Consider the following 16,383-nt stretch of genomic DNA (forward strand, 5'->3'; position numbering starts at 1 on the left):
CAAAACCTGTTTTTTTAGCCAAATTTTGAGGTTTGCAAAGGATTCTGGGTAACAGAACCTGGTCAGAGCCCCACAAGTCACCCCATCCTGGATTCCCCTAGGTCTTTAGTTTAAAAAAATGCACAGGTTCGGTAGGTTTCCCTAGGTGCCGGCTGAGCTAGAGGCCAAAATCTACAGGTAGGCACTTTGCAAAAAACACCTCTGTTTTCTGTCAAAAAATGGGATGTGTCCACGTTGTGTTTTGGGGCATTTCCTGTCACGGGCGCTAGTCCTACCCACACAAGTGAGGTATCATTTTTATCGGGAGACTTGGGGGAACGCTGGGTGGAAGGAAATTTGTGTCTCCTCTCAGATTCCAGAACTTTCTGTCACCGAAATGTGAGGAAAACCTGTTTTTTTAGCTAAATTTTGAGGTTTGCAAAGGATTCAGGGTAACAGAACCTGGTCAGAGCCCCACAAGTCACCCCATCTTGGATTCCCCTAGGTTTATAGTTTAAAAAAATGCACAGGTTTGGTAGGTTTCCCTAGGTGCCAGCTGAGCTAGAGGACAAAATCTACAGGTAGACACTTTGCAAAAAACACCTCTGTTTTCTGTCAAAAAATGGGATGTGTCCACGTTGTGTTTTGGGGTATTTCTGTCACGGGCGCTTGGCCTTCCCACACAAGTGAGGTATCATTTTTATCTGAAGACTTGGGGGAGCGCTGGGTGGAAGGAAATGTGTTGCTCCTCTCAGATTCCAGAACTTTCTGTCACCGAAATATGAGGAAAACCTGTTTTATTTAGCCACATTTTGAGGTTTGCAAAGGATTCTGGGTAACACAACCTGGTCAGAGCACCACAAGTCACCCCATCTTGGATTCCCCTAGGTCTCTAGTTTTCAGAAATGCACAGGTTTGGTAGGTTTCCCTAGGTGCCAGCTGAGCTCGAGGCCAAAATCTACAGGTAGGCACTTTGCAAAAAACACCTCTGTTTTCTGTCAAAAAATGGGATGTGTCCACGTTGTGTTTTGGGGCATTTCCTATCGCGGGCGCACGGCCTACCTACACAAGTGAGGTATCATTTTTATCTGAAGACTTGGGGGAACGCTGGGTGGATTGAAATTTGTGTCTCCTCTCAGATTCCAGAACTTTCTGTCACCGAAATGTGAGGAAAGCCTGTTATTTTAGCCAAATTTTGAGGTTTGCAAAGGATTCAGTGTAACAGAACCTGGTCAGAGCCCAACAAGTCTCCCCATCCTGGATTCCCCTAGGTCTCTAGTTTTTAAAAAATGCACAGGTTTGGTAGGTTTCCCTAGGTGCCGGCTGAGCTAGAGGCCAAAATCTACAGGTAGGCACTTTGCAAACAAAACTTCTGTTTTCTGTCAAAAAATGGGATGTGTCCACGTTGTGTTTTGGGGCATTTCCTTTCACGGGCGCTAGCCCTACCCACACAAGTGAGGTATCATTTTTATCGGGAGACTTGAGGGAACGCTGGGTGGAAGGAAATTTGTGTCTCCTCTCATATTCCAGAACTTTCTCTCACCGAAATGTGAGAAAAACCTGTTTTTTTAGCCAAATTTTGAGGTTTGCAAAGTATTCTGGGTAACAGAACCTGGTCAGAGCCCCACAAGTCACCCCATCTTGGATTCCCCTAGGTCTCTAGTTTTCAAAGATGCACAGGTTTGGTAGGTTTCCCTAGGTGCCGGCTGAGATAGAGGCCAAAATCTACAGGTGGGCACTTTGCAAAAAACACCTCTGATTTCTGTCAAAAAATGGGATGTGTCCACGTTGTGTTTTGGGGTATTTCTGTCGCGGGCGCTAGGCCTACCCACACAAGTGAGGTATCATTTTTATCTGAAGACTTGGGGGAACGCTGGGTGGAAGGAAATGTGTTGCTCCTCTCAGATTCCAGAACTTTCTGTCACCGAAATATGAGGAAAACCTGTTTTTTTTAGCCACATTTTGAGGTTTGCAAAGGATTCTGGGTAACAGAACCTGGTCAGAGCCCCACAAGTCTCCCTATCTTGGATTCCCCTAGGTCTCTAGTTTTCAGAAATGCACAGGTTTGGTAGGTTTCCCTAGGTGCCAGCTGAGCTAGAGGCCCAAATCTACAGGTAGGCACTTTGCAAAAAACACCTCTGTTTTCTGTCAAAAAATGGGATGTGTCCACGTTGTGTTTTGGGGTATTTCTGTCACGGGCGCTAGGCCTACCCACACAAGTGAGGTATCATTTTTATCTGAAGACTTGGGGGAATGCTGGGTGGAAGGAAATGTGTTGCTCCTCTTAGATTCCAGAACTTTCTGTCACCGAAATATGAGGAAAACCTGTTTTTTTAGCCACATTTCGAGGTTTGCAAAGGATTCTGGGTAACAGAACCTTGTCAGAGCCCCACAAGTCAACCCATCTTGGATTCCCCTAGGATCTCTAGTTTTAAAAAATGCACACGTTTGGTAGGTATCCCTAGGTGCCAGCTGAGTTAGAGGCCAAAATCTACAGGTAGGCACTTTGCAAAAAACACCTCTGTTTTCTGTCAAGAAATGGGATGTGTCCACGTTGTGTTTTGGGGCATTTCCAGTCGCGGGCGCTAGGCCTCTCCACACAAGTGAGGTATATTTTTGATCTGCAGACTTGGGGGAACGCTGGGTGGAAGGAAATTTGTGTCTCCTCTCAGATTCCAGAACTTTCTGTCACCGAAATATGAGGAAAACCTGTTTTTTTAGCCACATTTTCAGGTTTGCAAAGGATTCTGGGTAACAGAACCTGGTCAGAGCCCCACAAGTCACCCCATCTTGGATTCCCCTAGGTCTCTAGTTTTCAAAAATGCACAGGTTTGGTAGGTTTCCCTAGGTGCCGGCTGAGCTAGAGGCCAAAATCTACAGGTAGGCACTTTGCAAAAAACACCTCTGTTTTCTGTCAAAAAATGGGATGTGTCCACGTTGTGTTTTGGGGCATTTCCTGTCACGGGCGCTAGTCCTACCCACACAAGTGAGGTATCATTTTTATCGGGAGACTTGGGGGAACGCTGGGTGGAAGGAAATTTGTGTCTCCTCTCAGATTCCAGAACTTTCTGTCACCGAAATGTGAGGAAAACCTGTTTTTTTAGCTAAATTTTGAGGTTTGCAAAGGATTCAGGGTAACAGAACCTGGTCAGAGCCCCACAAGTCACCCCATCTTGGATTCCCCTAGGTTTATAGTTTAAAAAAATGCACAGGTTTGGTAGGTTTCCCTAGGTGCCAGCTGAGCTAGAGGACAAAATCTACAGGTAGACACTTTGCAAAAAACACCTCTGTTTTCTGTCAAAAAATGGGATGTGTCCACGTTGTGTTTTGGGGTATTTCTGTCACGGGCGCTTGGCCTTCCCACACAAGTGAGGTATCATTTTTATCTGAAGACTTGGGGGAGCGCTGGGTGGAAGGAAATGTGTTGCTCCTCTCAGATTCCAGAACTTTCTGTCACCGAAATATGAGGAAAACCTGTTTTATTTAGCCACATTTTGAGGTTTGCAAAGGATTCTGGGTAACAGAACCTGGTCAGAGCACCACAAGTCACCCCATCTTGGATTCCCCTAGGTCTCTAGTTTTCAGAAATGCACAGGTTTGGTAGGTTTCCCTAGGTGCCAGCTGAGCTCGAGGCCAAAATCTACAGGTAGGCACTTTGCAAAAAACACCTCTGTTTTCTGTCAAAAAATGGGATGTGTCCACGTTGTGTTTTGGGGCATTTCCTATCGCGGGCGCACGGCCTACCTACACAAGTGAGGTATCATTTTTATCTGAAGACTTGGGGGAACGCTGGGTGGATTGAAATTTGTGTCTCCTCTCAGATTCCAGAACTTTCTGTCACCGAAATGTGAGGAAAGCCTGTTATTTTAGCCAAATTTTGAGGTTTGCAAAGGATTCAGTGTAACAGAACCTGGTCAGAGCCCAACAAGTCTCCCCATCCTGGATTCCCCTAGGTCTCTAGTTTTTAAAAAATGCACAGGTTTGGTAGGTTTCCCTAGGTGCCGGCTGAGCTAGAGGCCAAAATCTACAGGTAGGCACTTTGCAAACAAAACTTCTGTTTTCTGTCAAAAAATGGGATGTGTCCACGTTGTGTTTTGGGGCATTTCCTTTCACGGGCGCTAGCCCTACCCACACAAGTGAGGTATCATTTTTATCGGGAGACTTGAGGGAACGCTGGGTGGAAGGAAATTTGTGTCTCCTCTCATATTCCAGAACTTTCTCTCACCGAAATGTGAGAAAAACCTGTTTTTTTAGCCAAATTTTGAGGTTTGCAAAGTATTCTGGGTAACAGAACCTGGTCAGAGCCCCACAAGTCACCCCATCTTGGATTCCCCTAGGTCTCTAGTTTTCAAAGATGCACAGGTTTGGTAGGTTTCCCTAGGTGCCGGCTGAGATAGAGGCCAAAATCTACAGGTGGGCACTTTGCAAAAAACACCTCTGATTTCTGTCAAAAAATGGGATGTGTCCACGTTGTGTTTTGGGGTATTTCTGTCGCGGGCGCTAGGCCTACCCACACAAGTGAGGTATCATTTTTATCTGAAGACTTGGGGGAACGCTGGGTGGAAGGAAATGTGTTGCTCCTCTCAGATTCCAGAACTTTCTGTCACCGAAATATGAGGAAAACCTGTTTTTTTTAGCCACATTTTGAGGTTTGCAAAGGATTCTGGGTAACAGAACCTGGTCAGAGCCCCACAAGTCTCCCTATCTTGGATTCCCCTAGGTCTCTAGTTTTCAGAAATGCACAGGTTTGGTAGGTTTCCCTAGGTGCCAGCTGAGCTAGAGGCCCAAATCTACAGGTAGGCACTTTGCAAAAAACACCTCTGTTTTCTGTCAAAAAATGGGATGTGTCCACGTTGTGTTTTGGGGTATTTCTGTCACGGGCGCTAGGCCTACCCACACAAGTGAGGTATCATTTTTATCTGAAGACTTGGGGGAATGCTGGGTGGAAGGAAATGTGTTGCTCCTCTTAGATTCCAGAACTTTCTGTCACCGAAATATGAGGAAAACCTGTTTTTTTAGCCACATTTCGAGGTTTGCAAAGGATTCTGGGTAACAGAACCTTGTCAGAGCCCCACAAGTCAACCCATCTTGGATTCCCCTAGGATCTCTAGTTTTAAAAAATGCACACGTTTGGTAGGTATCCCTAGGTGCCAGCTGAGTTAGAGGCCAAAATCTACAGGTAGGCACTTTGCAAAAAACACCTCTGTTTTCTGTCAAGAAATGGGATGTGTCCACGTTGTGTTTTGGGGCATTTCCAGTCGCGGGCGCTAGGCCTCTCCACACAAGTGAGGTATATTTTTGATCTGCAGACTTGGGGGAACGCTGGGTGGAAGGAAATTTGTGTCTCCTCTCAGATTCCAGAACTTTCTGTCACCGAAATGTGATGAAAACCTGATTTTTTAGCCAAATTTTGAGGTTTGCAAAGGATTCAGGGTAACAGAACCTGGTCAGAGCCCCACAAGTCACCCCATCTTGGATTCCCCTAGGTTTATAGTTTAAAAAAATGCACAGGTTTGGTAGGTTTCCCTAGGTGCCAGCTGAGCTAGAGGCCAAAATCTACAGGTAGGCACTTTGCAAAAAACACCTCTGTTTTCTGTCAAAAAATGGGATGTGTCCATGTTGTGTTTTGGGGCATTTCCTGTCGCGGGCGCTAGGCCTCCCCACACAAGTGAGGTATAATTTTTATCTGGAGACTTGGGGGAACGCTGGGTGGAAGGAAATTTGTGGCTCCTCTCAGATTCCAGAACTTTCTGTCACCGAAATGTGAGGAAAACCTGCTTTTTTAGCCAGATTTTGAGCTTTGCAAAGGATTCTGGGTAACAGAACCTGGTCAGAGCCCCACAAGTCACCCCATCTTGGATTCCCCTAGGTCTCTAGTTTTCAAAAATGCACAGGTTTTGTAGGATTCCCTAGGTGCCAGCTGAACTGAAGGCCAAAATTTACAGGTGGGCACTTTGCAAAAAACACCTCTGTTTTCTGTCAAAAAATGGTATGTGTCCATTTTGTGTTTTGGGGCATTTCCTGTCGCGGGCGCTAGGCCTACCTGCACAAGTGAGGTATCATTTTTATCTGAAGACTGGGGGGAACGCTGGGTGGAAGGGAATTTGTGGCTCCTCTCAGATTCCAGAACTTTCTGTCACCGAAATATGAGGAAAACCTGTTTTTTTAGCCACATTTTGAGGTTTGCAAGGATTCTGGGTAACAGAACCTTGTCAGAGCTCCACAAGTCAACCCATCTTGGATTCCCCTAGGATCTCTAGTTTTAAAAAATGCACAGGTTTGGTAGGTATCCCTAGGTGCCAGCTGAGTTAGAGGCCAAAATCTACAGGTAGGCACTTTGCAAAAAACACCTCTGTTTTCTGTCAAGAAATGGGATGTGTCCACGTTGTGTTTTGGGGCATTTCCTGTCGCGGGCGCTAGGCCTCTCCACACAAGTGAGGTATATTTTTGATCTGCAGACTTGGGGGAACGCTGGGTGGAAGGAAATTTGTGGCTCCTCTCAGATTCCAGAACTTTCTGTCACCGAAATGTGAGGAAAACCTGTTTTTTTAACCAGATTTTGAGGTTTGCAAAGGATTCTGGGTAACAGAACCTGGTCAGAGCTCAACAAGTCACCCCATCTTGGATTCCCCTATGTCTCTAGTTCTAAAAAATGCACAGGTTTGGTAGGTTTCCCTAGGTGCCAGCTGAACTAGAGGCCAAAATCTACAGGTGGGCACTTTGCAAAAAACACCTCTGTTTTCTGTCAAAAAACCTGAAGTGTCCAAGTTGTGTTTTGGGGCATTTCCTGTCGTGGGCGCTAGGCCTACCCACACAAGTGAGGTATCATTTTTATCTGAAGACTGGGGGGAACGCTGGGTGGAAGGAAATTTGTGGCTCCTCTCAGATTCCAGAACTTTCTGTCACCGAAATATGAGGAAAACCATTTTTTTAGCCACATTTTGAGGTTTGCAAAGGATTCTGGGTAACAGAACCTGGTCAGAGCCCCACAAGTCAACCCATCATGGATTCCCCTAGGTCTCTAGTTTTAAAAAATTCACAGGTTCAGTAAGTTTCCCTAGGTGCCGGCTGAGCTAGAGGCCAAAATCTACAGGTAGGCACTTTGCAAAAAACACCTCTGTTTTCTGTCAAAAAGTGGGATGTGTCCACGTTGTGTTTTGGGGCATTTCCTATCACGGGCGCTAGTCCTACCCACAAAAGTGAGGTATCATTTTTATCGGGAGACTTGGGGGAACGCTGGGTGGAAGGAAATTTGTGTCTCCTCTCAGATTCCAGAACTTTCTGTCACCGAAATGTGATGAAAACCTGATTTTGTAGCCAAATTTTGAGGTTTGCAAAGGATTCAGGGTAACAGAACCTGGTCAGAGCCCCACAAGTCACCCCATCTTGGATTCCCCTAGGTTTACAGTTTAAAAAAATGCACAGGTTTGGTAGGTTTCCCTAGGTGCCAGCTGAGCTAGAGGCCAAAATCTACAGGTAGGCACTTTGCAAAAAACACCTCTGTTTTCTGTCAAAAAATGGGATGTGTCCACGTTGTGTTTTGGGGTATTTCTATCACGGGCGCTTGGCCTACCCACACAAGTGAGGTATCATTTTTATCTGAAGACTTGGGTTTATGCTGGGTGGAAGGAAATGTGTTGCTCCTCTCAGATTCCAGAACTTTCTGTCACTGAAATATGAGGAAAACCTGTTTTTTTTAGCCACATTTTGAGGTTTGCAAAGGATTCTGGGTAACAGAACCTGGTCAGAGCCCCACAAGTCACCCCATCTTGGATTCCCCTAGGTCTCTAGTTTTCAGAAATGCACAGGTTTGGTAGGTTTCCCTAGGTGCCAGCTGAGCTAGAGGCCAAAATCTACAGGTAGGCACTTTGCAAAAAACACCTCTGTTTTCTGTCAAAAAATGGGATGTGTCCACGTTGTGTTTTGGGGCATTTCCTATCGCGGGCGCTCGGCCTACCTACACAAGTGAGGTATCCTTTTTATCTGAAGACTTGGGGGAACGCTGGGTGGATTGAAATTTGTGTCTCCTCTCAGATTCCAGAACTTTCTGTCACCGAAATATGAGGAAAACCATTTTTTTTAGCCACATTTTGAGGTTTGCAAAGGATTCTGGGTAACAGAACCTGGTCAGAGCCCCACAAGTCAACCCATCCTGGATTCCCCTAGGTCTCTAGTTTTCAAAAATGCACAGGTTTTGTAGGTTTCCCTAGGTGCCAGCTGAACTGAAGGCCAAAATTTACAGGTGGGCACTTTGCAAAAAACACCTCTGTTTTCTGTCAAAAAATGGGATGTGTCCACGTTGTGTTTTGGGGCATTTCCTGTCGCGGGCGCTAGGCCTACCTGCACAAGTGAGGTATCATTTTTATCGGGAGACTTGGGGTAACGCTGGGTGGAAGGAAATTTGTGTCTCCTCTCAGATTCCAGAACTTTCTGTCACCGAAATGTGAGGAAAACCTGATTTTTTAGCCAAATTTAGAGGTTTGCAAAGGATTCAGGGTAACAGAACCTGGTCAGAGCCCCACAAGTCACCCCATCTTGGATTCGCCTAGGTGTATAGTTTAAAAAAATGCACAGGTTTGGTAGGTTTCCCTAGGTGCCAGCTGAGCTAGAGGCCAAAATCTACAGGTAGGCACTTTGCAAAAAACACCTCTGTTTTCGGTCAAAAAATGGGATGTGTCCACGTTGTGTTTTGGGGCATTTCCTGTCGCGGGCGCTAGGCCTACCCACACAAGTGAGGTATCATTTTTATCTGAAGACTTGGGGGAGCACTGGGTGGAAGGAAATGTGTGGCTCCTCTCAGATTCCAGAACTTTCTGTCACCGAAATGTGAGGAAAACCTGTTTTTTTAACCAGGTTTTGAGGTTTGCAAAGGATTCTGGGTAACAGAATCTGGTCAGAGCCCCACAAGTCACCCCATCTTGGATTCCCCTAGGTCTCTAGTTTTCAAAGATGCACAGGTTTGGTAGGTTTACCTAGGTGCCGGCTGAGCTAGAGGCCAAAATCTACAGGTAGGCACTTTGCAAAAAACACCTCTGTTTTCTGTCAAAAAATTGGATGTGTCCACGGTGTGTTTTGGGGCATTTCCTGTTGCGGGCGCTAGGCCTACCCACACGAGTGAGGTATCATTTTTATCGGGAAACTTGAATTGGGGGAATGCTGGGTGGAAGGAAATTTGTGGCTCCTCTCAGATTCCAGAACTTTCTGTCACCGAAATGGGAGGAAAACCTGCTTTTTTAGCCAGAGTTTGAGGTTTGCAAAGGATTCTGGGTAACAGAACCTGGTCAGAGCCCCACAAGTCACCCCATCTTGGATTCCCCTAGGTCTCTAGTTTTCAACAACTGCACAGGTTTGGTAGGTTTCCCTAGGTGCCAGCTGAACTAGAGGCCAAAATCTACAGGTGGGCACTTTGCAAAAAACACCTCTGTTTTCTGTCAAAAAGTGGGATGTGTCCACGTTGTGTTTTGGGGCATTTCCTATCACGGGCGCTAGTCCTACCCACAAAACTGAGGTATCATTTTTATCGGGAGTCTTGGGGGAACGCTGGGTTGAAGGAAATTTGTGTCTCCTCTCAGATTCCAGAACTTTCTGTCACCGAAATGTGAGGAAAACCTGATTTTTTAGCCAAATTTTGAGGTTTGCAAAGGATTCAGGGTAACAGAACCTGGTCAGAGCCCCACAAGTCACCCCATCTTTGATTCCCCTAGGTTTATTGTTTAAAAAAATGCACAGGTTTGGTAGGTTTCCCTAGGTGCAAGCTGAGCTAGAGGCCAAAATCTACAGGTAGGCACTTTGCAAAAAACACCTCTGTTTTCTGTCAAAAAATGGGATGTGTCCACGTTGTGTTTTGGGGTATTTCTGTCACGGGCGCTTGGCCTACCCACACAAGTGAGGTATCATTTTTATCTGAAGACTTGGGGTTACGCTGGGTGGAAGGAAATGTGTTGCTCCTCTCAGATTCCAGAACTTTCTGTCACTGAAATATGAGGAAAACCTGTTTTTTTAGCCACATTTTGAGGTTTGCAAAGGATTCAGTGTAACAGAACCTGGTCAGAGCCCCACAAGTCACCCCATCTTGGATTCCCCATGGTCTCTAGTTTAAAAAAATGCACAGGTTTGGTAGGTTTCCTTAGGTGCCGGCTGAGCTATAGGCCAAAATCTACAGGTAGGCACTTTGCAAAAAACACCACTGTATTCTGTCAAAAAATGGGATGTGTCCACGTTGTGTTTTGGGGCATTTCCTATCGCGGGCGCTCGGCCTACCTACACAAGTGAGGTATCATTTTTATCTGAAGACTTGGGGGAACGCTGGGTCGATTGAAATTTGTGTCTCCTCTCAGATTCCAGAACTTTCTGTCACCGAAATATGAGGAAAACCAGTTTTTTTAGCCACATTTTGAGGTTTGCAAAGGATTCTGGGTAACAGAACTTGGTCAGAGCCCCACAAGTCAACCCATCTTGGATTCCCCTAGGATCTCTAGTTTTAAAAAATGCACAGGTTTTGTAGGTTTCCCTAGGTGCCAGCTGAACTGAAGGCCAAAATTTACAGGTGGGCACTTTGCAAAAAACACCTCTGTTTTCTGTCAAAAAATGGTATGTGTCCATTTTGTGTTTTGGGGCATTTCCTGTCGCGGGCGCTAGGCCTACCTGCACAAGTGAGGTATCATTTTTATCTGAAGACTGGGGGGAACGCTGGGTGGAAGGGAATTTGTGGCTCCTCTCAGATTCCAGAACTTTCTGTCACCGAAATATGAGGAAAAACTGTTTTTTTAGCCACATTTTGAGGTTTGCAAAGGATTCTGGGTAACAGAACCTGGTCAGAGCCCCACAAGTCAACCCATCTTGGATTCCCCTAGGATCTCTAGTTTTAAAAAATGCACAGGTTTTGTAGGTTTCCCTAGGTGCCAGCTGAACTGAAGGCCAAAATTTACAGGTGGGCACTTTGCAAAAAACACCTCTGTTTTCTGTCAAAAAATGGTATGTGTCCATTTTGTGTTTTGGGGCATTTCCTGTCGCGGGCGCTAGGCCTACCTGCACAAGTGAGGTATCATTTTTATCTGAAGACTGGGGGGAACGCTGGGTGGAAGGGAATTTGTGGCTCCTCTCAGATTCCAGAACTTTCTGTCACCGAAATATGAGGAAAAACTGTTTTTTTAGCCACATTTTGAGGTTTGCAAAGGATTCTGGGTAACAGAACCTGGTCAGAGCCCCACAAGTCAACCCATCTTGGATTCCCCTAGGATCTCTAGTTTTAAAAAATGCACAGGTTTGGTAGGTATCCCTAGGTGCCAGCTGAGTTAGAGGCCAAAATCTACAGGTAGGCACTTTGCAAAAAACACCTCTGTTTTCTGACAAGAAATGGGATGTGTCCACGTTGTGTTTTGGGGCATTTCCTGTCGCGGGCGCTAGGCCTCTCCACACAAGTGAGGTATATTTTTGATCTGTAGACTTTGGGGAACGCTGGGTGGAAGGAAATTTGTGGCTCCTCTCAGATTCCAGAACTTTCTGTCACCGAAATATGAGGAAAACCTGTTTTTTTAGCCACATTTTGAGGTTTGCAAAGGATTCTGGGTAACAGAACCTGGTCAGAGCCCCACAAGTCACCCCATCTGGATTCCCCTAGGTCTCTAGTTTTCAAAGATGCACAGGTTTGGTAAGTTTACCTAGGTGCCGGCTGAGCTAGAGGCCAAAATCTACAGGTAGGCACTTTGCAAAAAACACCTATGTTTTCTGTCAAAAAATGGGATGTGTCCACGGTGTGTTTTGGGGCATTTCCTGTTGCGGGCGCTAGGCCTACCCACACGAGTGAGGTATCATTTTTATCGGGAAACTTGAATTGGGGGAATGCTGGGTGGAAGGAAATTTGTGGCTCCTCTCAGATTCCAGAACTTTCTGTCACCGAAATGTGAGGAAAACCTGCTTTTTTAGCCAGAGTTTGAGGTTTGCAAAGGATTCTGGGTAACAGAACCTGGTCAGAGCCCCACAAGTCACCCCATCTTGGATTCCCCTAGGTCTCTAGTTTTCAACAACTGCACAGGTTTGGTAGGTTTCCCTAGGTGCCAGCTGAACTAGAGGCCAAAATCTACAGGTGGGCACTTTGCAAAAAAACACCTCTGTATTCTGTCAAAAAATGGGACGTGTCCACGTTTTGGGGCATTTCCTGTCGCAGGCGCTAGGCCTACCCACACAAGTTAGGTATCATTTTTATCTGAAGACTGGGGGGAACGCTGGGTGGAAGGACATTTGTGGCTCCTCTCAGATTCCAGAACTTTCTGTCACCGAAATGTGAGGAAAACCTGTTTTTTTAAGCCACATTTTGAGGTTTGCAAAGGATTCTGGGTAACAGAACCTGGTCAGAGCCCCACAAGTCACCCCATCTTGGATTCCCCTAGGTCTCTAGTTTTCAAAAATGCAAAGGTTTTGTAGGTTTCCCTAGGCCCCAGCTGAACTAGAGGCCAAAATCTACAGGTGGGCACTTTGCAAAAAACACCTCTGTTTTCTGTCAAAAAATGGTATGTGTCCATTTTGTGTTTTGGGGCATTTCCTGTTGCGGGCACTAGGCCTACCTGCACAAGTGAGGTATCATTTTTATCTGAAGACTGGGGGGAACGCTGGGTGGAAGGGAATTTGTGGCTCCTCTCAGATTCCAGAACTTTCTGTCACCGAAATATGAGGAAAACCTGTTTTTTTAGCCACATTTTGAGGTTTGCAAAGGATTCTGGGTAACAGAACCTGGTCAGAGCCCCACAAGTCAACCCATCTTGGATTCCCCTAGGTCTCTAGTTTTAAAAAATGCACAGGTTTGGTAGGTATCCTTAGGTGCCAGCTGAGTTAGAGGCCAAAATCTACAGGTAGGCACTTTGCAAAAAACACCTCTGTTTTCTGTCAAAAAATGGGATGTGTCCACGTTGTGTTTTGGGGCATTTCCTGTCGCGGGCGCTAGGCCTCTCCACACAAGTGAGGTATATTTTTGATCTGCAGATTTGGGGGAACGCTGGGTGGAAGGAAATTTGTGGCTCCTCTCAGATTCCAGAACTTTCTGTCACCGAAATGTGAGGAAAACCTGTTTTTTTAGCCAGATTTTGAGGTTTGCAAAGGATTCTGGGTAACAGAACCTGGTCAGAGCCCAACAAGTCACCCCATCTTGGATTCCCCTAGGTCTCTAGTTATAAAAAATGCACAGGTTTGCTAGGTTTCCCTAGGTGCCAGCTGAGCTAGAGGCCCAAATCTACAGGTAGGCACTTTGCAAAAAACACCTCTGTTTTCTGTCAAAAAATGGGATGTGTCCACGTTGTGTTTTGGGGTATTTCTGTCACGGGCGCTAGGCCTACCCACACAAGTGAGGTATCATTTTTATCTGAAGACTTGGGGGAATGCTGGGTGGAAGGAAATGTGTTGCTCCTCTTAGATTCCAGAACTTTCTGTCACCGAAATATGAGCAAAACCTGTTTTTTTAGCCAAATTTTGAGGTTTGCAAAGGATTCTGGGTAACAGAACCTGGTCAGAGCCCCACAAGTCACCCCATCCTGGATTCCCCTAGGTCTTTAGTTTAAAAAAATGCACAGGTTCGGTAGGTTTCCCTAGGTGCCGGCTGAGCTAGAGGCCAAAATCTACAGGTAGGCACTTTGCAAAAAACACCTCTGTTTTCTGTCAAAAAATGGGATGTGTCCACGTTGTGTTTTGGGGCATTTCCTGTCACGGGCGCTAGTCCTACCCACACAAGTGAGGTATCATTTTTATCGGGAGACTTGGGGGAACGCTGGGTGGAAGGAAATTTGTGTCTCCTCTCAGATTCCAGAACTTTCTGTCACCGAAATGTGAGGAAAACCTGTTTTTTTAGCCAAATTTTGAGGTTTGCAAAGGATTCAGGGTAACAGAACCTGGTCAGAGCCCCACAAGTCACCCCATCTTGGATTCCCCTAGGTTTATAGTTTAAAAAAATGCACAGGTTTGGTAGGTTTCCCTAGGTGCCAGCTGAGCTAGAGGACAAAATCTACAGGTAGACACTTTGCAAAAAACACCTCTGTTTTCTGTCAAAAAATGGGATGTGTCCACGTTGTGTTTTGGGGTATTTCTGTCACGGGCGCTTGGCCTTCCCACACAAGTGAGGTATCATTTTTATCTGAAGACTTGGGGGAGCGCTGGGTGGAAGGAAATGTGTTGCTCCTCTCAGATTCCAGAACTTTCTGTCACCAAAATATGAGGAAAACCTGTTTTATTTAGCCACATTTTGAGGTTTGCAAAGGATTCTGGGTAACAGAACCTGGTCAGAGCACCACAAGTCACCCCATCTTGGATTCCCCTAGGTCTCTAGTTTTCAGAAATGCACAGGTTTGGTAGGTTTCCCTAGGTGCCAGCTGAGCTAGAGGCCAAAATCTACAGGTAGGCACTTTGCAAAAAACACCTCTGTTTTCTGTCAAAAAATGGGATGTGTCCACGTTGTGTTTTGGGGCATTTCCTATCGCGGGCGCTCGGCCTACCTACACAAGTGAGGTATCATTTTTATCTGAAGACTTGGGGGAACGCTGGGTGGATTGAAATTTGTGTCTCCTCTCAGATTCCAGAACTTTCTGTCACCGAAATGTGAGGAAAGCCTGTTATTTTAGCCAAATTTTGAGGTTTGCAAAGGATTCAGTGTAACAGAACCTGGTCAGAGCCCAACAAGTCTCCCCATCCTGGATTCCCCTAGGTCTCTAGTTTTTAAAAAATGCACAGGTTTGGTAGGTTTCCCTAGGTGCCGGCTGAGCTAGAGGCCAAAATCTACAGGTAGGCACTTTGCAAACAAAACTTCTGTTTTCTGTCAAAAAATGGGATGTGTCCACGTTGTGTTTTGGGGCATTTCCTTTCACGGGCGCTAGCCCTACCCACACAAGTGAGGTATCATTTTTATCGGGAGACTTGAGGGAACGCTGGGTGGAAGGAAATTTGTGTCTCCTCTCATATTCCAGAACTTTCTCTCACCGAAATGTGAGAAAAACCTGTTTTTTTAGCCAAATTTTGAGGTTTGCAAAGTATTCTGGGTAACAGAACCTGGTCAGAGCCCCACAAGTCACCCCATCTTGGATTCCCCTAGGTCTCTAGTTTTCAAAGATGCACAGGTTTGGTAGGTTTCCCTAGGTGCCGGCTGAGATAGAGGCCAAAATCTACAGGTGGGCACTTTGCAAAAAACACCTCTGATTTCTGTCAAAAAATGGGATGTGTCCACGTTGTGTTTTGGGGTATTTCTGTCGCGGGCGCTAGGCCTACCCACACAAGTGAGGTATCATTTTTATCTGAAGACTTGGGGGAACGCTGGGTGGAAGGAAATGTGTTGCTCCTCTCAGATTCCAGAACTTTCTGTCACCGAAATATGAGGAAAACCTGTTTTTTTTAGCCACATTTTGAGGTTTGCAAAGGATTCTGGGTAACAGAACCTGGTCAGAGCCCCACAAGTCTCCCTATCTTGGATTCCCCTAGGTCTCTAGTTTTCAGAAATGCACAGGTTTGGTAGGTTTCCTTAGGTGCCAGCTGAGCTAGAGGCCCAAATCTACAGGTAGGCACTTTGCAAAAAACACCTCTGTTTTCTGTCAAAAAATGGGATGTGTCCACGTTGTGTTTTGGGGTATTTCTGTCACGGCGCTAGGCCTACCCACACAAGTGAGGTATCATTTTTATCTGAAGACTTGGGGGAATGCTGGGTGGAAGGAAATGTGTTGCTCCTCTTAGATTCCAGAACTTTCTGTCAACGAAATATGAGGAAAACCTGTTTTTTTAGCCACATTTCGAGGTTTGCAAAGGATTCTGGGTAACAGAACCTTGTCAGAGCCCCACAAGTCAACCCATCTTGGATTCCCCTAGGATCTCTAGTTTTAAAAAATGCACAGGTTTGGTAGGTATCCCTAGGTGCCAGCTGAGTTAGAGGCCAAAATCTACAGGTAGGCACTTTGCAAAAAACACCTCTGTTTTCTGTCAAGAAATGGGATGTGTCCACGTTGTGTTTTGGGGCATTTCCTGTCGCAGGCGCTAGGCCTCTCCACACAAGTGAGGTATATTTTTGATCTGCAGACTTGGGGGAACGCTGGGTGGAAGGAAATTTGTGGCTCCTCTCAGATTCCAGAACTTTCTGTCACCGAAATGTGAGGAAAACCTGTTTTTTTAACCAGATTTTGAGGTTTGCAAAGGATTCTGGGTAACAGAACCTGGTCAGAGCCCAACAAGTCACCCCATCTTGGATTCCCCTAGGTCTCTAGTTTTAAAAAATGCACAGGTTTGGTAGGTTTCCCTAGGTGCCAGCTGAACTAGAGGCCAAAATCTACAGGTGGGCACTTTGCAAAAAAACACCTCTGTTTTCTGTCAAAAAACCTGAAGTGTCCAAGTTGTGTTTTGGGGCATTTCCTGTCATGGGCGCTAGGCCTACCCACACAAGTG

This window comes from Pleurodeles waltl, chromosome 11, assembly GCF_031143425.1.
Source record: "Pleurodeles waltl isolate 20211129_DDA chromosome 11, aPleWal1.hap1.20221129, whole genome shotgun sequence".
NCBI lineage: Eukaryota > Metazoa > Chordata > Amphibia > Caudata > Salamandridae > Pleurodeles > Pleurodeles waltl.